General features: G+C 38.4%; 1 pseudogene; it reads right to left on the bottom strand.

Moving 5' to 3' along the window:
• Positions 1-399: 399 nt before the first annotated feature.
• LOC122121699 lies at positions 400-499 on the bottom strand (annotated as a pseudogene).
• Positions 500-21,814: the final 21,315 nt, after the last annotated feature.

Below are 21,814 nucleotides of genomic sequence, written 5' to 3'. Positions count from 1 at the left end.
TGACAATGTTATCTAATTTCAGAAGTTTTGTAAAGATTATGCTATGTAAAGGCCTTTCTAAGGTCAGGATTTAATGCACTGATGTCAAACTAATTTTCAGTTCAATGAATTACATGTATTGTTACATTTGTATTTTTTAATTTTTTTTATTGTGAAAATACTGTACAGAGGGGTTACAATTCCATGGACAAGATAATAAGTACATTTCTTATCAAGCACTGCAGCCTCCTCCTTTGTTTACCCTTCCCATCCATTCCCATCCTTCCCCCGCCCCCCACTCAATCCTCGCTGCTCCTCCGCCCCACACCAAAGTTGTCAAGTTCATTTTTCGACATAACGACTTGTATTTTTGTAATCAATTTTTAATAACTGTTTTTCATTTCTTGCATCTGAAGAATGAAAAATATGGAATACTTCACAAATTTTCATATCATCCTTGTGCAAGTGCCATGATAATTTCTATAATGTTGTAATTTGGGTAAACATGCTGCTGAAGCATGTAGTATCCTGTAAATTTAAGTAGTTAATGATGTAATCTTTATACAGGCATATATCCTTGGTTGACTGTTTGTAACTAGGAAACCTAATTGTTCCTAAAAATGCTATTGATCTTACTTCTCTAAAATTCTGTGTATATTGGAAAAACCTTATATTGTTTGGTGGATTGCTCACATTTGCAATTTTTTTGTCAATGACTATTTTAAGTCTTTTTCATCTTAAATTTGATCATACTTTGAAGGCTTTATAGATAGGTCCAAAGGTGATGGCTTTTCAAGTATTTATTTATAAACTCAGTTAGATTTGTGCAGCTAATGGATTCAATGTAAGCCTTAGAGCTACTTCTAAACTTCTGCAGCTTAAAAATTCATAAATGAGATCTTACTGGCACAAATGTCTACCTGACCCTTTACTCTTCTTCCATGTAGCAACAGACCAACCAGAATATCTTACCCTGACAGCATAGATTTTCTTATTGGAACAAAACTAATCTTAGATAAAAGGGATCGTAGAGAGATAAACAGTTAAGACAGAATCGTTTAGACTAGAAGGTATTTTATCAAAATATAATTGTTTTTTATACCTAACATTTCAAAAGTAGCTAAAGCCAAGAAGGTGAAAAAATTTTTCACATGCATGATTACCTAATGTCCTGGCCAGTCTACCATCTAACTAGGCAGGAATTTACACTACTGCCTTTCTTTCACCAAATATTTTTATAGTTACAAGAGAAGTCTATATCTTTCTCCCCGATAATAGGCCTTAAATTAGTAATGTTTTAATCACAGTGTTTCCTCTTGTCTCTAGGCTGTAAATCAACAAATGGTAAAGCTTTAGGTCCAATTCTACCAAACACTGAGGTAGAAATAATGGAATAATACTTTAAAACACAGTTGCCTTTGATACCCTAACCACAGCAGAACATTGCAAAACATGTGCCTTTTTCTTATATTATATATAGTTATATATTTTATATTTATACGTGCTGATATTTTATTTCACACAGTGAAACGTACTAGAATTAATTGATAATTTGACAAATAAATAGATATTTATTACAATAAATAGATTGGAATATAAATAATAAGGTTTAGAATGTACATTAGAATATAAAAAGTATCAAAGCAATGTCTTCGGTATAAACTTGTGATATGTTCTAAGTGTTCTTGATCTTCTGAATTCACACTGTAAAAAAAAATTGTTGTTTTCCTCTAATCTATAAAGGATTTTACTCTGGTGCTCTGTTTAATGTTTTAACTCACTAGTTCAAAAATGTTTTCTCCATATTTCTGAAGCATTCCTACTGATTATACCCAAATTTTGCTGATATGATATCTAAAAGGTATCATTCTTCCGCAGGACCCACGGGTCCTAGGATCCCAGGTCCCAGTTATCTGCTTCATCAGATAACAAGAGCAAATTTCTCACCTAGCCTCATGAAACATGTCAAAAGAAAGTAATTGAAAATCCATCTCAATTCCTTATGACACTGGAATTAGCAGTAAGCAATTGTGAAATGCAATGCAACTTAAAATGAAAGATGAAATCACAAAATCTGAGAGAAAGTACAGTAATTCAAACTTTCAGTTTACAAATGACCAGCCCATATGAGTGACCAGGATCACAAATGTCACAAAATTATTTTTAATACCCCTCTTATAATGATTACTGAAAGATTTCAGTCCAGAATAAGTAGTACAAAAAAACAGTTCCTAGAACGATAGATCCATAATAGGTCTACCAAGGCTAGGTAAACTTGACTTACAGGTCAAATATAATTCACAAACACATTAATTGAGAAGATCTTTAATGCTTCAAAATACTGGTACTTCAGTAAAACTTGGTTCTGTAGAATAAAAATGTTATCATTCTCAAACCAATGATAACCTACATTTAATCTCCTGAAATCAGATTCCTTTTCAAATAATCTTTTAAAAATCACATTCACCAAAATATCATTTTACAAGTAGATGATAGTGACATTACAAATTTTTCAACTTTAGAGTGCAAGTTACAATTGAGTTGATTTATTTACCCAGCACTAATGCCAAACAGGTTCAAGCATTCATTAAAGTGTAGAAATCGTATCACCCACCATTTGTGTTGTTCAGTAGATGCCTTCCAGAAATGTGTCAAATAGAACAACCTCCCATAATTCAAACCAAAACACTAGCTAATAAAGTAAGTTTCATCACTTAATAAGGTAAATTTTAAAAAGTCAAAAATAGTTGCCTTATCATATGTTGTTTTATGTTTTCCCTATCTGTCTAACATAGTAAGAAATATGACTTAAAGACATGAATATGGGTACTCATCAGAGATGTGACAAACATAAAATCTGTCTTCTATTTCTACCATATTCCTGTATAGTAGTAAATCATAGTCTTCTTCTTTTTTCCAAAACGTATAGGTATAGAAAATATGATCACATGTATAATAAAATAATCACAAACTTTTTACAAAGCCATTTATAAAATTTGTTAGTTAATTATATATTCTAAGCCATTTTTAAACTTTCTTGTTGACTAAAGATTAATCTTCCAAATGGATGAGAATAAAATCATGTCTAGGTGCTTCACATCTCCAGTCTTGCAAATTGTTATTGCAGATGAATGAATTATGGAAATATAAGCTGACATCAGTTCAAGTATATGCAGGATTGAAACTCCATGGAATGTATATAAACCTTTCAAAGTATTAACAGTGTAACAGAATGACTTTCAGGAAGTTGAAACCAGAGAGGAATAATAGTAAAGACATAGAATGAATGAAAAATGGAACAAGGGGCAAGTCCAGCTAGAATACTCAATGTACACATGTGATAAAGGAAGTGGTAAATCTGAAATAAATCTTGGAGAAGGGGTTGGTTGAGAATGATAGAAGGAGTCACTCTGATCCAGGAGCTTTGAACAATTAGATGAGCATATTTATTGTAATTCACTTGCACAACCTTTTGAAATTAAATTAAAAAATACAACAAAAAAGCACACAAAATCACAAACAAACAGCAATCTCTAGAGATGATGAATATGACCTCTCAAAATTTTAAATAGTTAATGAATGGTAGTCTTGGGAAAAGCAAACAACGCTGTTCAAAGAGGGCAGTTTGGGGTATCAGAGAATTTTGAACAGATTTAAAAAGATTGTCTAAGGTTATGAATCACCTACATCTGCTGCAAAGATTTTCTTCTGTGAATTCTCTTTGTCTGCAATGGATACTCCAGTCCTCAGCCACACTTGATAGCTTGTGAAGATAGAATGGAAGAAACAAGATCAAGAACCCATTACTCCACTAGAGACAGAAGAGTCCTTTATGTATTCTCTCCTCTCTCCTCACTACTCTTTCTTCATACTTTTAAGTCAAGGGATTTTGAATTATATCTTTCATTCTTTGTTCTGGCAAAGTAATTAGACAAACTAATTTACTAAATATTATTTGCCTTTTTTTCTGCCATGCTCTTTATTGTCCAAGAGAGCCTATTAAACTTCACCCCTGCATTTGGTTGCCATGAAAACCCAATGTCTATGTTAATGAGGACAAACTCTAATGTAAAACTTTGTCTCCAAAAAACCGTTCCAAGAAGCTGTCATCACAGATATTTGGCTATATTTTTTTTTCTTTTACCTTGAAAGTCTTCTTGTCTCTAAAGTGCCACAAAAATAAGTACTCCACTACTTTTTGGTTCAATCACTTCTAACCTCAAAGGTATATTTTGCTAACAAGATACTTAGAGGAAACCAAAGTATACTCCACTTTTATGTTCTCTCTTAAGACTCTCCTTAGATACCATATCATGATCAGTGAAGTTATTCTTTGCAAAATTATTTCAATAGATTATTTTTTTCTTGGTCTTGCATTTGCTCAGCAAGATGTACGGAAAAGAATAGAGTTAAATGATTCATACCTTGGGTGACAGTGTCTGTTACAAAGGACAATGCTTCTATGTCCTCATTCTATATCCTCCTCTTAGCTCTTGCCTGATTTCCAATTAAGCACAGCTTCTTGGCTTCAAGTCCAGTGAAGCTGAAAGACTATAAGATCTCCTCAGCAAACCGCCCCGCTACACCTTCATGGTTTATCTTTTAAACCTTTTTTAAGTTGCCTCATTTGGACGTAGAATTTATTTTCCTGTCTTCATTCAATCTGTTCTGTATTGTAGTGAGCCAAATAGGCTCTGTAAAATCACTGTAGGTAGCAAAATTATTAAGACAATCTATATCAAAAATTTTGGCCTCCCTCCACTGCTGAAGTCAATGCTTAGATAGGGCTTCTAAGAACATTGTTTTCTTGCCCTTTCAATTTTCTCAATTCTTTTATGATCCCAAACTTTTTGGCATATGTAATAAGAGAAGTCTTCACTACCTCATGTTAATAAGGATATTATTTTTTGTGAGCTACTTCGAAATGTGTAATCATTGGAGTATCCAATCAGATTTTTTTCTGTGTTTCAGTGCTTCACGTGCAAAGACATTGTGGAAAGTGTTACAAACAGAAAAGTGTGAACCCAATACCTTCTTTCATTTTGGAGGGCAATTTCTCCCTAAATATTTTGACCCAAATTATCTTTTTCAAAGAATAATTTGTTAATTAAAGGTCAATTAACAAATTTTGATGTCTTAGTTTTTTTTTTTTTAAGAAATTTGAATTTCACACAGTGAGAGTATATTTCCTTGGTAAGGACAATTCTCAAGGGAACCTACAGGATTTACAGTAAGGTTTCTGAAGTTTGTATGTTTAGTGTGACAATGAGCTATCTTTACCCACATTTCTCCCTCTCAACTAAGTCTCCATAGCATTCTTTGCATGAAAGTCTATTTTGCCCAGGCAATTTTCTTAATAGTCTAAGTTGTTAAAAAGTTTGAACAATTAAATTATACCTGTTATAATTTTTAAACTCTTTTGAAATTCGTTTATAAGAATCACGTTTTCCCAATCCTAATTCAACCTTTACCATCAAAAACAGTAATATGTTGTTTATATGATAAAGTGTCCATTCAGCTATTATTTGCCAGTGGCTTTATATGTATATATGAACATAGAAGCTGATGCTGAGCAAAATGAACTCCAAGATATGGAAACAGAGATTTTTTTTACAGTTGTTTTTAATGTACTATGTGATTTCTATTTTCTTTGGGTTTTTTCCCCTATGGTTTGTCCCCGACTGTATTTGATTTTGGTACCCTGTGTATTGTGTATACATTTACTTGATTAGGGAAGTGAAGAGGAACAACAAAATGGCGAGATAAAGGACAAAGGGCAAGCCAATGCAATAGCAATACTCACAAGACAATATGTTGGAAATGTACATTACAACTTGTGAGGAGTATTGAGGTGAAAGAAAACTGAGAAAAATAAAAGAGGGGGTACCAAGTTTGAAAAGTAATGTATTCACTACCTCACAATTACTGTAACCCCATTGTACATCAATTTGACAATAATATTAAATTAAAACATAAGCTGCATAAAATATAATTTCACTGTATTGTTATAGTAAATATTATTCATTTTATGTCGTAACTTTTTTAAAATCAATACTATTTGGCATCTAATTTGAATTGATTACTCTTTTTTTATCAGAGAGTCATCAACTTGACTGTTATCCAACTAGACAATATTTTCACAATAAACTTGCCAATATTTTGAGAAAAGAATAAATTTAGTACTTTCTCATACTAAGACCGAAAACAGTTTAATTCTATGGAAACCCATAACTTTTAAAAGTAAATAAGTTGTTAAGAGGACAGAATATATGTGTTCCTCAAAATTCCTATGACTAATAGCTACTCATTTTCAAATTCTGAACATTCCATACCTGAGAGATTCAAAACAGTACCTGTTTGCATGTTATCTAATTTTGCAATACATGCAGTTTCCAATGGAGTGTTACAGATTGAGAATTCAACAGAAAAATAGCACATTCTGGTAGATGATAAAATTATGAAGCATCTGTAATTAATTCTTCAAGAGTAAGCAAATTTTATCATAGTAAGCTATTATTTCTATGATCATCAATCCCAAGATTTATGTCATAAAGTCATTCTATTCCAGTAGTTTCCAACTTGTGAAGTCCACTTTAAAATTCCCTTAATTCACATCATGAATAGCTTATCTCTATTGTGAAAAAATACTACACCTCTGATAATGTGATGCTCTCCTTGTTCTGGAAAGAATACTACAATAAACTGGGTTGCATCATTTTTCCCCTAGTGAGATTCTTGAGATCAGAACACTTGCAAATGTTATTTATATTTATACTTTTTTAAACTATCACAGATATTCAGGATGCTAAGGTCGTAAGATTGTGGTTCAAATCTCCAATAAACTCAGAAAAAGACAGACACAAGTGGCACTGAGATTGAAGTGGTAGCGCATGAGCCTTGAAAATAAACAGGCTCAGAGACAGTTTCCAGACCCAGATTTCAAGCCCTAGGACAAACCAATAAAACAAAAACAAACCCCAAATGTAGCATTTTTCTCGTTGTATACAGAGGTACGTAATTAAGGACATTGCTTCCTGTGTTACATATAGGTAGAAGAAAGAAGATGTCACACAATTATTCTCTTCATACAATGTCATACAAAACCCTCGAAATTGCAATTTTTCTATATTTATAAATAAATATTGATTTGTTGGCAATTCTGTCTAGATTATTTACATTATCATTTACATTTACATTATTATTATCAATTATTTATTAACTAAGATCTAATTATAACTCTCTTGAAAGTATATTATAGGCAATTAGAATGCCAGAATCATTTGTGAATTTGTCAATTAAACCCTCTACTTAAAAAGAATTTGTAGTATCCTATAAAATATGAAATTACAAACAAAACTAAAATAACAAAACTAAAATATTTATGTTAACTCTATATTCTAATTTAGCAAGATCTACAAAGTCCTGCATTAGATGAACTTTGCTATTTCTCTAGGCTTAAGATTTTGTAATCCTTCCTCATTTCTTTGGAATCCAACAGAATGATGCTTACTTACTTTTTTTTTTTTTTTTTTTTACAAATTTTGTGTGGGAATCATGAGCCATTTTGAATCTAGGAATGTTCCGTAATGAAGAGAGCACTTAAAACACAACTGAAGATTATATACGAGTTGCATTTCAATAGGAAACTTGACTTCTCAAAACATAATGACAAAATTAGCCCAAACTTGCAACTGTGTATTCCTTTCTTGTTGTTTGGTTTGTTTTATTAGACAAAATTATACTACCTGGTCCAGGGAAGGTATCACTATTTCATTCCACTCTCTAATCTCCTGCCTTAGTCTGAGTGCTAGAATTCCAGGCTTGTATCACATTGCCCTGCCATGGTTTGTTGGTTTATTTAATCTAGACATAGACTAGCAATTCTGAACTTCTCCAATGATATTATCTACTAGACTGACTGCTCATAGTGTTTATGTACTATTTTCAAAGATCTTCTAACATTTGACACAGGATATGATCATTTTCAGATGCACCTGCTGGGATCTCTGATTCATTCGATCCCTTTAATATTAGTTACTTGACTCTCTTACTATCTCTCGTCCCTACCTATGTAATAGTCTCAAACTTTTTGAAAAAAGTTCACTTGTGTACTTTCTAATATTAAAATTTATCTCTTAATTCTTACTCAGAACATATTTTCTATTGCTGTTTTATGTATTCTAAGAGTTTTTTCATTTGTGTATTTGAGTGTGCACATGTAAGTGCCTCTGTGTGTATGTGTATGTCTGTCTGTATGTATGCAAAAGCCTCAAGCTCTTATTCATCAATCTTGCTCATGACTGGTGTTCCATCACCTTAGATATTCTTCCAATCCAGGTTTTGGCTGGTAGTGTGGCAAAGACTGTTCTGCCCAGGATGCATGCTAACTGAATTTCCCAGACTCCTTTACATTCTTAGGTTTTATTTCTGCAGAAGTATCAACTTTTAAACTACAAACATTTTTGTGAGTGAAAAGTCTAAGCTGTAGCCCAGATTTTTAACTCAAAAATTCATATAAAGTTAGATGAACATACATTGCATATGCTGAGTGCCCACTATTAGAAATGTGATCTTAAGTCGGGTGGTGGAGAGATCTGAGGATTGAGGTTATAATCCAGCCCAGGTAGGAAAGTCCCAGAGACTCTTTTCTCCAAATAACTACAAGAAAACTGGAAGTGGCACTGTGGCTCAAGTGGTAGAGCTGTAGCCTTGAGCTGAATAGCAGAAGGACAACGCCCAGGCCCAGAGTTCAAGCGCCAAGCCCAACAACAACAAAATGCAAGTAAAGGAAAGAAAAAGAAATGTGATCTTAGCCACTAGTTCATTGCTAGTATAATCCCTGCTCTCTCAAGATGGACTTTTTATTCCAGTTAAGTCCATGCCCTTATATCTGACTTGCATTGGAACCAGAATTATTCTTCCATTCTACTTTTTAAAAATTTGTTCGATTAGCAAGCGTGATTTAGAAAGGGAAAGGCCTCATACTTCATGTTCCACCTAGGAACACTCCCATAAATCTACATACTGGACTTGGCTTTATTGTTTTCTATGTTGTCTTATTTCTAGTTTTCTATATTGTATTGAACCCTTATACTTAAACACAGAACTTCTCTTTCTCCTATTATTGCAAATGTTTCTCTTACTATTAACTCATGTGCAGTAGGGAAATAATGCACAGCACATACACTCACAAAAATAAGGATCTGAGGACCTTCTTCCCATTTAAAATTTGGCTTAATTTGCAGAGCAATTATGAATTTTGAACTAAATGTACTCATGGATAACGTATTCATAAGCAATATAAATTTTATATTTTCTCTTTACTAAGTTGTCTCTGAAACACCTGTTACCTTATGTCCAAAAGTGTCCTTGTGTTATTTCAATGAAGCCAGAAAACATTCATTAGACCTCACGAAGCACCAAAGATTGTTACTGGACTTTGTGGAAACTGATCCTAGGAGAGGAATTGAACATAGAGGAATGATAAAGTTCAAATTAACTTGAGCTTTCCTTTTCACTGTACAAGAAAAGAATCCCAAGCTTGAAGGAAACTCTGTCCCTTACTTTTTCCAGTGTGTTTTATTCATATAAACTTGTCTGTAAACTTCTAGTTGAGAGTATTACAAAAGATAATAATGTGCCATGTGAAGGCCAGCATAGAATAAAAGGAATTAATGTTGTTGTTTTTTAGTTAGTTTTCAGTTTTTATTTTTTTGACAATTGTGGGGCATTACCTCTGGGCCTGGGCGCTCTCCCTCAGCTCTTCAGCTCAAGGATAGTGCTCTACCACTTGAACCACAGCACCATTTCTGAGTTTTTCTGTTTATGTGGTACTGAGAAATCAGGGCCTCATGCATGCAAGGCAAGCACTCTACCACTGAACCACATTACCGGCCCCTAATAACATTGTTTTAAAATTATTCTACTGCAAAGAAACAAAGACATGGAGGTTTAAAAGTGTCATATGGATGAATATTTCACCCCTGAGATGATTCTCTTTTTGCAGGAGTCAGTTATCAATTCCTTTATTCTGGTCCTGAGTTCTCCATAGCAATAAGGATTCCAAAAAAGCAGGATCCTGTGAATATGATCAGCACAAGCAGCCGCTTCTCACACCAGGAGAGTCCCAAAGAAATATCTGGGGGTTGTATTTGTGTGCTTGTTTGTTTAGTTTGTCCTCGTTCTGGGGCTTGAACCCAGAGGCTGGACCCTGTCCCTGAACAGTTGTCTTTCTTGCCCACTTATCCTCAAAGCTAGTTCTCTACTGCTTGAGCCAAAACTCTATTTTAGGCTTTTTTAGTGTTTATTTACAGATAAGATTTTGACAGACTTTCCTGCCTGGATTGACTTTGAACTAAGATAGTAAGAAAGCCAAATGATATCAACAATATGGGCTTCTCTTTTGAAAAAAGAAATATTAAATGAAGTTTATTATAAAGCTAATATTTGACAATTTTTAAAAGAAGAGAATATACCCAGCTAAGAAGCCATAACTTAACTCAGCAAAAGTAGGTGCACTGAACCATTTTGGAATTATTTTTTATGCTTGGAAAGATTACTATTGACAGTGTCATTCCTTTTTGGGAAACTGAAAGTCATATTTGCACTTTTTTGTTGGTCCTGGTGTTTGCCCTCTGATTCTGGGCACTGTCCCTCACCTCTTCATCTCAAGTTGAGCACTCTACCACTTTAGCTACAGCACCACTTCTGGGTTTCCTGTGATTAACTGAAGATAAGGGTCTCATGGACTTTCCTGACAAGGCTTGCTTTGAACCACAATCCTCTAGTCTCATCCTTCTGAGTAGCTAGGATTACAGGCTTGAGCTACCAGCACCTGGCTCATATTTGCATTTATGTGTACTTAATGACACTATGTAGACAAAGAATGGAAATTTGAACCAAATGATGACATTGCAGCTTTTAAGAAAAATTGGGGTAGCAATAAATATGTCCTCATTTTTCCATGTTGTTATATTAATGACTCATGAGCTATAGGACTCTTATATTAGCATCCTCTTCCATCTGTGCAGTTGTTATTTGGTATTAGGCAATTTTCATAGAGTAATATAGAAAGACTGAGATTTTTAGAAAACAAAGGAGATCAGGTATGAAAGAACAGCATAGAAGGAGATACATTTATCACACAGATATTAAGAACTAGCCAAGGAGATTTAGAATGTTAAAGGCAATGAGGAATGAGCCTAGTTAATAACTAGTTCTTCAATAACCAAAAATATTTCCCAAGAACAGTTTCTGGTATACGTTAGTTACTATCATTTATTCCTTCCATCTGGAGTTATTCCTTCTCTTCTATCACAACTGTTAATTAGCCTGTGACTTTTTGGTGCCATGACTGACCAAAAAGATTTCCAAATCTCATTTAGACTAGCCTTCTCTGTGATTATCAGTGACCACTCAAAAGCTTGGAATCTTTGAATTTCTAGAATTCATCTTCACTTGACATCTAAGTACATTCCTGGCATTAACTGCAGTGATGTAATGAACAAAAATTTTTTTTCAACACGGTATCCTAATATAGGCAAAATGCATGAATTAGGGACTATTGTCAGGTATCAGTATGGAAGGAGCAATTATATATTCCAAGTATGTGTTCTTTATTTTGCATTTACTGTTTTGTTTTTGACAGTACAGGGGGCTTAAACTCAGTGCTAGGGAATTATTCCTGAGCTTTTTTTCCCCCTCAAGGCTACCACTCTACCACTTGGGGCACAGCACCACTTTCAGTGTTTTTCTGTGAGGAATTGAACGCAGGGGTTCATGCATGCTAGGCAATCACCACACCATGAAGTCACATTCTCAGAGCCCTAAATGACTTTCTTAAGATGTCATTACATTTTCATTCCATAACTATATATCATAATTTTGACCAGGTGCTAGAAAATAACATACAAAACAATACTAAGTCTAGTAAGGCTGGATGGACAATGAATAACCGTCATGGTCTAGCAAGGACACAGAGGGGCTTACTTCATGTAGTTGGTTCAACAGGCTGAGCAAGACAGCTCCTAACCCACAGCCTACCTCCAGAATGAGAGGGGCACCTTGGATTCCAGCCACATGGGGACGCTGGGCCACCTCCTCCAGCATGCATTAAAACAGTTCCTGTCAGAGAGAGAGAAAGAAATTCAGAATTACACTTAAACCGGGTGCCCATGGCTCAGACCTTTAATCCTAACTACACAGGAGGATGAGATATGAGGATCATGGTTCACAACCAGCCTGGGCAGGAATGTCTGTGAGACTCTTATGTCCAAAGAAGCACCAAAAAACTAGAAGCAGCACTGTGGCTTAAGTAGTAGAGTGCTAGCCTTGACCTGAGGAGCTCGGGGACAGCACCCTGGACCAGAGTTCAAGCCCCACGACTGACAAGAATTGGACTTCTCACCACAAGAAGTGGACTGAATAGCACCCATTGTCCTAGGGAGCATGGCAGAGAAGTCAGGCCAAGCTTCCTGTGAACTGGAGGCCATGAGTATATCACCTGGCTTCTCCTTGCCTCAGTATCCCCAGCTGCAAAACTGAACACAGTGAAGGATCCCCTTCCTCATGGGGATAAGGTCAGGATGAAAGAGAGCCATGTTTTGTTTCATAATCCCTCACCTGTTCCACGATTAATATCAAGCCCCACCTGAGCCTTTTCCAGGTATCTCCCTTTCATTTGCTCACAGAATTGCCAAGAACCATATCTGATGGCTGCTCCCTCTGTGCCCTGTGACAGAGATCCCTCTGTATAAATCCCTTGTATCCTCACAACTGTCCCAAGAGGAGACTGAGGTCCAATGGTTGAGGCCTAACCCAGGGCTTAGCCTGTGGTCAAGAACTGACTGCCATGAACTAAGAGTTTGAGGTAATCCATCTAAACCGATGACTGAACATGGTGCTACATGTTTACTATCCCAACTACAGAGGACCAGGCCTGGGAGCTTGCCTGTTACAGATAGGAGGATCATGATCTAGCCTAGTCTGACCATATATTTAGTCTCTATCTTGGAAATGCCCAAGACAGAAAGGCTTGGCTCACATGGTGGAAGGCCTGACTGGCAAGCCTAAGGCCTTGAGTTCAAACCCTAATATACAAAAAAGAATCCGAGGCGCGGTGCCAGAGGCTCATGTCTATAATCCTAGCTACTCAGGAGTCTGAGATCTGAAGATCACAGGTCAAGATTTAAAATAAGGTTGGCCTCATCCATCAGACATCATGGTGAGAAGACCCGGAGTCTGACCTATGCTGGTGCACTCCATACTCGCAGGGTGCACATCTTTACTAAGTGCTGGCCACACACTCTTTCCCCCTGGGAAACTATCTCCTGTGGGACGCACCCCTAGGTCCTCCCAAGCTCCCACTGCCACCAACCAGGCCTAAGGGAGTAGACAGCTCCATGGCACACAAATCACTTGGTCTTGTCATTTAATTGTGACGAGTCCCCTTCAAGCACCTTACCCTTCCAGGCCCCTAGACCTCAGCCGTGAAGCCCATGCACCCCCCACAAAGATAGCTGGAAAAGTTACCAAAGGGTCCGACCATCTTTGTTGCAACCCACTTCTACACACACACAAATCCACACTGGTGACAGAAGACTCATCCATGCAGCACCTGAAATTTGCCAATTGATCACTCACTTGAACACTGTCAGGATGTACAAGTAGAAAGATAATCTCTCTCTCTCTTTCCCTCTCTCTTTCCCTCTCTCTCTGCCTCTCTCTCTCTCTAATGCACACACATACACACACACACACAACACACACACACACACACACACACACACACACACACACACACACATGCCTCAGATCAGTGCCTCTGTTGGTTCCTCATCTGAGACAATATACAAGGTGGAGCATGGAGGTTCCCTTCGAGAACCAGAGGCTCCCACCCAAGTGGAGCAGCACTCAAATGATGCAGCACCACCCTCCCTCTCCTTTTCTCCAGGGCCAGGTCCTTCCCCTTGGGAACAACGAGCCTTGACTCCATATTCACCAAAACCTAGGCCAGGATGCTGGGTGAAGGAGTCCTGAGACAGGTGTCTCCTCAGAGCCTGGGAAAGGAAACTAGCAGAGGGTCATGGTGACCTCAGAGGGGTGTCTGACCAGGGGTGGGGGCAGTGTTGGGGAAATGGATGGAGTCCTAAGGCTACATACATCGACATACTCCTTACTTCTAGCCTACATGCTTCAGGGCTAATTGGATTCTTGGGGAGGACGAGGAGACCAAATGGACCAAGAGCACCAGCACATGCTGGCAGAGCTTGAAAAGTGATGACCCTGGGAGAACTTTTGACAGCTGAGGGGTAGGGAAACAGGCTGGGTGTATGTGTGTGGGGGACCTGGGGGGGTTGGGGGTATTCCTTCCAGATTTTTACCTTCTGCTTTGACCCCCAGCGCCCTTCACCTCCCTCTGGGCGTTTCTGGGACCCTTTTCAGGTGAAAGGATGACCAAGCACAGAGGACAAGGGCTCACACAGCTAGGGGGGGGGGGTCTATCTTCTGCATCCAAAAACCCCATGCCCAGAAAAAAGGAAAAGACCAGAGAAAGCAGGTGTGGAGGTGCTGCTCCCCACCTTTGACTAAAGCCACAAAGTTCCCACTAGGGAGATAAAGGGTGCAGATGCATGGCTCTCTGGCTCCCACTGCTCCAGGCCAGGGACGATGTGGTGCCCCCTCTTCATCCATCACTGCATCTGCCCTTTTCCTGGGTCAATGGCCGCTGGGATGGGGGTGGGTTCCCCGGGTTGACACCCATCCTCTATCCTTGGGGCGCATTAGTGACAGAGCCCTGGCTGGACTGTGCCGTGTGAGGGAGGTGCAAGTCCGGGAACTGGGGGGGGTTGCCAGGTACAGGTGTCACAGGGTGCAGGTCCACTGGGCGGTCACTCACCTGTGCTCCTGGGAGAAGTTGTTGGTGGATGCTCCTGGTGGGGTGAGCAGCAATGGAGGGGGCATTGCAGACACTCAGGTCCAGAGCAGAGGACCAGGGGCCAAGGTCAGGGCTGCAAGCCTGCCAGCAGCTTACTACCACCTGAGGTTTGAAATGCGGAGCCTTGGAGGAAGCAGGGGAGGGGGCTGGGAAGCGGAGGGCACATCAATTTCCTACTCCAAAGTAGCGTCAAGTCTCTTGCTCACTACTCAGCCATGTCTACCTTCTTCAAATGCTGGTAGTGGTGACAACAAACCAAGGGAATGCCTGGGGTACAGGGCAGCATGGAATGTGAGCGTGGCCACCATTCTTTTATTCCATTGGTCAGAAAGAAACATGAAAGAATGGGGGTGTGGCCAGAATCCTGTGATGCAGGCAGCATGGGCAGAGTCAAGAGGACAGCAACTCCCCCAGCCACTTTCCCAGGGAACTATGTCCAATTCATTGGGGATAAGAGGGTGACCTGCGTTAGCCAGATGGCTGCACAGATTCTTGTGTATGTCTATTTGTTGCCAGTCCCAAACCTTGAACTCAGGATCTGAGCATAGTCCATGAGCTGCTTTTGCTCAAGGCTAGCCCTCTACCACAAGAGCAACACGGCTCTACTTCTGGCTTAGTTGGCACTGAAGTGGGACAGGGGTCTCAAGGACTTTCCTACTTAGGATGACTTTGATCCTCCCATTACAGCCTTGTAAGTAACAAGGAGGATTGCTGTGAGCCACTGGTGCCTGCCTCATCATTGGTCTTGCTGATGTTCTTGGACATACTGGTGAGTTCCCTATCCTCGGGTTTAAGTGGTTGGAGCTGGAGCCCACAGTTCTAGTACTGATCCTGCTACCTCCAAATGGCAAGAGATCCTAAGAAATTCATTCCTATCCATATGATTACCAAAGGAATGTGATTAATGTCATGAATGAACGAGCAGTTGTTGAATGAAAAAATTATATTATAAAATTATATACAATTATATTATAGGACATTGATTGATTTTAATTAATACTTTAGTAAGCATTTAAACTATCACATTCATTAAATGGAGGCATAATGAAATACCTAAGAATTGGACCTCACATACTATAAAGGTGCCATTTTTTTCTGCCAAGACTGGGATTGGAACTCATGGTCTGGGTAACTCTGTTGCACTGTGAGAGAAGTGAAAGATTTCCTCCTTGAAGTAAAGAAATTTAAGTCTATTCCTTAGGCCTGAAGTTGATCCCCACTATTAGAAAACATCCTACTCATATAAAATTTACATATATGATTTATATTTATATACATACGTTGACTCCATATTGCATTCAGTGGAGTTATTCATTTTATTTTTTGTTTTAGTCATGTATTGGCCATTTATTTTATTGACTATTTTGACACATAGAACATTTTTTACATTGATTACATAGGACATATGTCTGCATATGTATTCCACTTCATACTTGACACCCAGAAGATTCATAGTAAAGGAAAACATGTCACCATCAGCTTCTTACTCCACAATTCATTGTTTGGGAGTGTTGGCATCTGAACTCATGTCCTACAAGGCCAAATTCATGAATGGGTGAGTGTCAACACGCCATCCTGGGGCAGTTCCTAGGACCTGAGATCGAGCCCCAGGTGTTGACAAAATAAGAACATATTGACACACAGATGGCAGTATACTAATAAATACATATCTTTATAGCATGCCAGAGATATCTGTCCATTATTCACTTATATAGACTACATTTGTACCAATTCTTGGATATTTATTATGCCTCCATGTAATTATTGTTATTGTTTTCATCCTTAAACTATTAGTGAAATCAATCAGTGTCTTGAAGTTATTGTGTTCGTGTAATAGTATTCTTTTAATGCTTCATAATATTAAATACAATCAATCAGCCTCCACAAATCATGCTGTATAATTTTATAGAAGCATTATTTACAATCAACTCATTCAACCGTGGCATTGATAACATTCCATTGTTATTCCTATGGATGAGAACTAATCTCTTGGTTGTGTCAGGACAGGGATTAGAAATCAGGGCCTACATTGCCACGTGGGCCTATGGCTTCCTCGGTATTCTGACAGCCTTCAGCAATGCAAAGTGAAGTACCCTTTGCAACAGTGTCATTCAGACCCAGGAGGGTCACCGTGCAAAGGAAGAAAACATAAAAAGCTATCTCACAGCATTTTTCTGTGCATTTTTCCCTGCAAGGCCTGGGGGTTTAAGATTCCAGGAGCAGCTGTGGATCCAGTGGCTCCATCCCAGCCTTGAGTGATCAAAGCTGAGGCCGAGTTGCCACGACCTGAGTTCAAGTGCCGTGCTGAGCATAAAATAAAATAAAATGAAAAATAAAAAATAAATTACCTCCCTGGCTTGCAACTCGTGCTGTTTATTCTTCCCGGTTTTGGATTTGAACTCAGGGTCTGGGTACAACTGCAGCACTGTGGATGAAGGGGAATCTTAACATACTTGAAGATAAGAAAGTCAGGCCTGTTCATTAGGCCCGAATTCAAGCCCCAGCCCTGGAAAACATACTATTTATATACATTGTAAAGATAGGATTTATACTTACCTATAGATATTCAGTCCATACATGTTTGGTGTGGTTGTTCTTTGTAATTTTTATTCTTTTATTTACCATTGATTTTATTTACTACAATGACACTCACTCCGTTTATTACATTGATGATATGCTATCACATAACATCTAGATTTGTAGGCATGTTCTCCATCATGCTTAACACCCAGGACTCTCAGAGAAAAGGAAAATAATTTTCACACTCACTTTCTTACTTCATGATCCACTTGTTGGTAGTCCTGGGATCTGTCTCAGGGCCTATCAGGACCAATTGGTGAATAGGTCAAGGTGAACAAACCAGCCTGTGAGCAACTAAGGAGCTAGGCCATTACCAGGATTTGACATTGATCCTCAGGATGTTCCACGATAGTCATAAATTCATTATATAAACATAGGATCTATATTTACATACATGTGTGGACAGCATCTTGCATTCGGTGCACTTCTTATTTTGTGACTAATTCATGGAAGTATTGTGAATTTTATTGAGTATGGTGACAGGTATATCTGTGCTGACATGGATAACAACCTGTTCCTATGGTTATAGGGTTGCCTATGCATTCTCCATCCTTGTTGAGACCCCGGACTTTCACAGGAGAGGAAAACATGTGTAACGATTGACTTCTGACATAAGGATGAATCTTTTGTCAGTGCTGGGATTTTAACACAAGTCTGGGTAGATCTGTGGCACAGTGGGGGAAGGGGAAGCTCACCATCCTTAAAGACTAGAATATCAGTCCCAGTCCAGGGCCTAATTTGAAGCCCCAGCACTGGACAAAATAATAAGCCCATCTTTTTTAAACATACGCTCTCTCTTTACCTACAGGTGTCATATGCACCTTGCATTCAGTGTAGTTTATTTATTTATTTATTTTTTATTAATTCACGGATATATTGTGTATATTATTGAGTATGGTGACAGATATAACCATGCTGGCCTGGACAACCTATTTCTATGGCTATAGAGTTGCCTATATAGCATTCTCCATCCTCTCTGAGACCCAGGACTTTCACACAAGAGGAAAACAGGTAGATCGATTGGATTCTCACATCAGGATGAAACTTTTGGCTGTGCAAGGATTTGAACTCAAGGCCTAGCAGACCCAATTGGTGAAAGGCTCATGGTGAGCACACCAGCCTGTGAGCCACTATGGAGCTAGGCCATTCCCTGGACCTGAGATCGAGCCCTGGTGGGGGACAATATAGTCATAAATTCATAATTAAACCAAGGATCTATATTTCAATACATGGGTGGACAGCATCTTGCACTTGGTGTAGTCATTCTCTTTATTTTGTCTCTTATTCATTGATGTATTGTGTATTTTCTTGAGCATAAGACGACAGATATAACTGTGGTGACCTGGATGGCAACCTAGTCCCATGAGTATTGAGTTGCTTATACATTCCACATTCTAGTTGAGACCCAGAACTTGCACAGCACAGGAAAACAGGTGCAATGATTCACTTCTCACATCAGGGTGAAGTTTTGGCAGTGCTGGGATTCACACTCGGGGCCTAGGAGGCCCAACTGCCCAATGAGTCCACATGAGCACACCAGCCTGTGAACCACTAAGGAGCTGGGCTGTTCCCAGGAACTAAGATCGAGCCCTAGGGAGGCCACAAGAGTCCTCAATTCATCATTGAAAAATGGGATGTATATTCACATCTTTGTTTAGACTGCATCGTGCGTTTAGAGTAGTTATTCGCTATCTTGTATGCTATTCATGAATATATTGTGTATTTTCTTGAGTATATGATGACAGGTATAACTCGGCTGACATGGATGACACCCTATTCCCATGGCCACAGAGTGGCCCATGCATTCTCCATCCTAGCTGAGACTGAGAACTTAAACAGGAAAGGAAAACAGGTGCAACGATTGGCTTCTGACATCAGTATGAATCTTTTGGCAGGCTTGGATCTGAACTCGGGGCCTAGCAAGCCCAGTTGGCGAATGAGTCCATATGAGCACAGCAGCCTGTGAACCTCCAAGAAGCTAGGCCATTCCTAGGACCTGAGAACGAGTCCCTGGGGAGGGGGAAGGAGGAGCACAATAGTCATCCATTCATAAACTGAAGGTAGTATGCAAATAAGTACATATTTGTATAGAGTAGGAGAGAAGGCAACCTGTGATGGAATCCAATCTACCGTGTGACTAAATATTCTTGGATCTTTCCTGATGCCTCCATTTCATGACTGTGGTGATTATTGTCATGCTTCATCAACTCTTCATTACATATAACTGATACCCCATGAGTCTTGCCTATCATTTCCTACTCCCATCATGCACAAACTACTCATTCATGGACGATATCAATTGCATTCCATGACACTTCTTAGGTCTAGAAATGAGAATCTCAGGATCTCCTGTAATTCCCTCCTCGTAGGGGGGCTGAATTCAAGCCTCAGTCCTGGAAAACTTACTCCTTATATACATTTTAAAGAAAGGATTTCTACTTCCATACAGATGTTCAGTCCATAACGTGGTTTATTTCTTGTTTTATTCATTTATTTACCATTTATTTTATTGACTCTGATGACACCTATACCATTTATTATATTGTTTAAATCCTATCACATAGCATGTAGATTTGTAGATGTGTTCTCCATCATGCCTGGTATTGCTAGGATCTGAACACAGGGCCTAGCAGGCCGAATTCATGAATGGGTGAGTGTGAGCATGCCATCCTCTGGCCAATGAAGTTGTCAGGTGGTAACTAGGCGCTGAGTTTGAGCCCCAGGTTTGGCCAAAACAGCGATAAATAGATAGGCAGACGGTGGTATACAAAAAAATAAACATTGGTAAAGAGTGCCAGAGCCTTCTGTGACTGAATGACACCTACTACGTTCCTACCAACTATTAGGTATTAAAGGAATTATTATTAAAGGAATATTATTCTTTTCATGCTCAATAAACTATTAAGATCAATCAGCATCCTAGGATTATTACATCCAATTTTAGACTCAACTGTTGCATGAACTACTCTTTCAATTGGTATTCGTATGCATAGGAACAAGTCCCTTGCGATCTCCGGCCATTGGTAGGTGTCAGGACCAGGTTTGAACCAGGAGCCTATGTTGACAGGTTGGTCTATGGTTTCCCTGATAGCCCACCAGCTTTCAGCAATGGCAGGTCAGCTCCACTTTGCAACCATGTAATTAAGACCCAGGATAGTCAACTTGCAAAGAAAAAAAATTGTAAAACCTTCCAGCCCTCTGCAGCTCACCACTTTTTTTGCTTTCCAGCTTTTTTTTCTTCCTGCAAGCCCTCTGGGCCTAGGATCCCCCGATCAAATATGGGTCCAGAAGCTGCACCCCAGCCTAGGGTGATCAAAGCTAAGGAAGAGTTGTCACGACCTGAGTTCAAGCACCATGGTTGGCCAAAGAAAAAGAACAAATAAAAACAGTTAATTACTTAATTAAATTAAAAAAAATAAAACTCACATGTCTGGAATTTCTGCCAGTTTTCTTTCCTAGCCTGGGACTTGGACTCAGGGTCTTGGTAAATCTGTAGCAATGTGTGGGAAGGTGCCGCTTGAATTCATACCCTGTGCCAAGCCAAAAATTAAAAAATAAGTCACTGACCTGGGCAGGGTAGTAGTTGTGGAGATGAGAGAGAAGGTATGGTAGGGGGGAAACAAAGGAGGAGGCAACAATGTTCAATAGGAAATGTACTCATTACCTTGCTCTTGTAACTGTAACCCCTCTGTACAACATTTTAACAATAAAAATGTACAATAAAAAGAAACAATGTAGTTCTCAGGGGTAAAGGAAGGATGCTGAATAGCTGTACAAAATTCTCTACTACATTTTTGTTTAATGTTCAGTATGAAACTGAATAAACATAACTGCTTCGATTAAAAAAAATTAAGTCTCAGTCTTGGAACTGGGGCCAGTATTTCTGTCATTGCTGGAATTTGATCTCACTGTACAGTTAACTATTTTGCACCATGGGTCAAGGCGAATCTCACTGCCCTTGAGGAAAAGAAATTCAGGCTATAGTTCCCAGGGCCCGAATGAAAACCCTGCAATGGAAAAACTATTTGTATACATGTGTAATATATGATATATACTTACATATGCATGTTTATTACATATTATGATTACTATTGATTTTGTATTTTATTTTTATTTGATTCATTAATTTATTGTTTTATTATTATACACATAATATTTAGTACATTTTGAACATACATCATAAAATTATACACAATAATTTAGGACACTAATTTTTCATTAATATTTTATTAAGTGTTTAAACATGATACATAATTAAATGGAGGCATTTCTCACAGTCTTCACATGTTTAGAGTCTCACTCAGGTATGAGCTGGGTTTT

This window comes from Dipodomys spectabilis, unplaced genomic scaffold, assembly GCF_019054845.1.
Source record: "Dipodomys spectabilis isolate Male_0828 unplaced genomic scaffold, ASM1905484v1 ptg000193l, whole genome shotgun sequence".
Classification (NCBI taxonomy): Eukaryota; Metazoa; Chordata; class Mammalia; order Rodentia; family Heteromyidae; genus Dipodomys; species Dipodomys spectabilis.
This window is presented reverse-complemented; position numbering and strand designations above follow the sequence as displayed.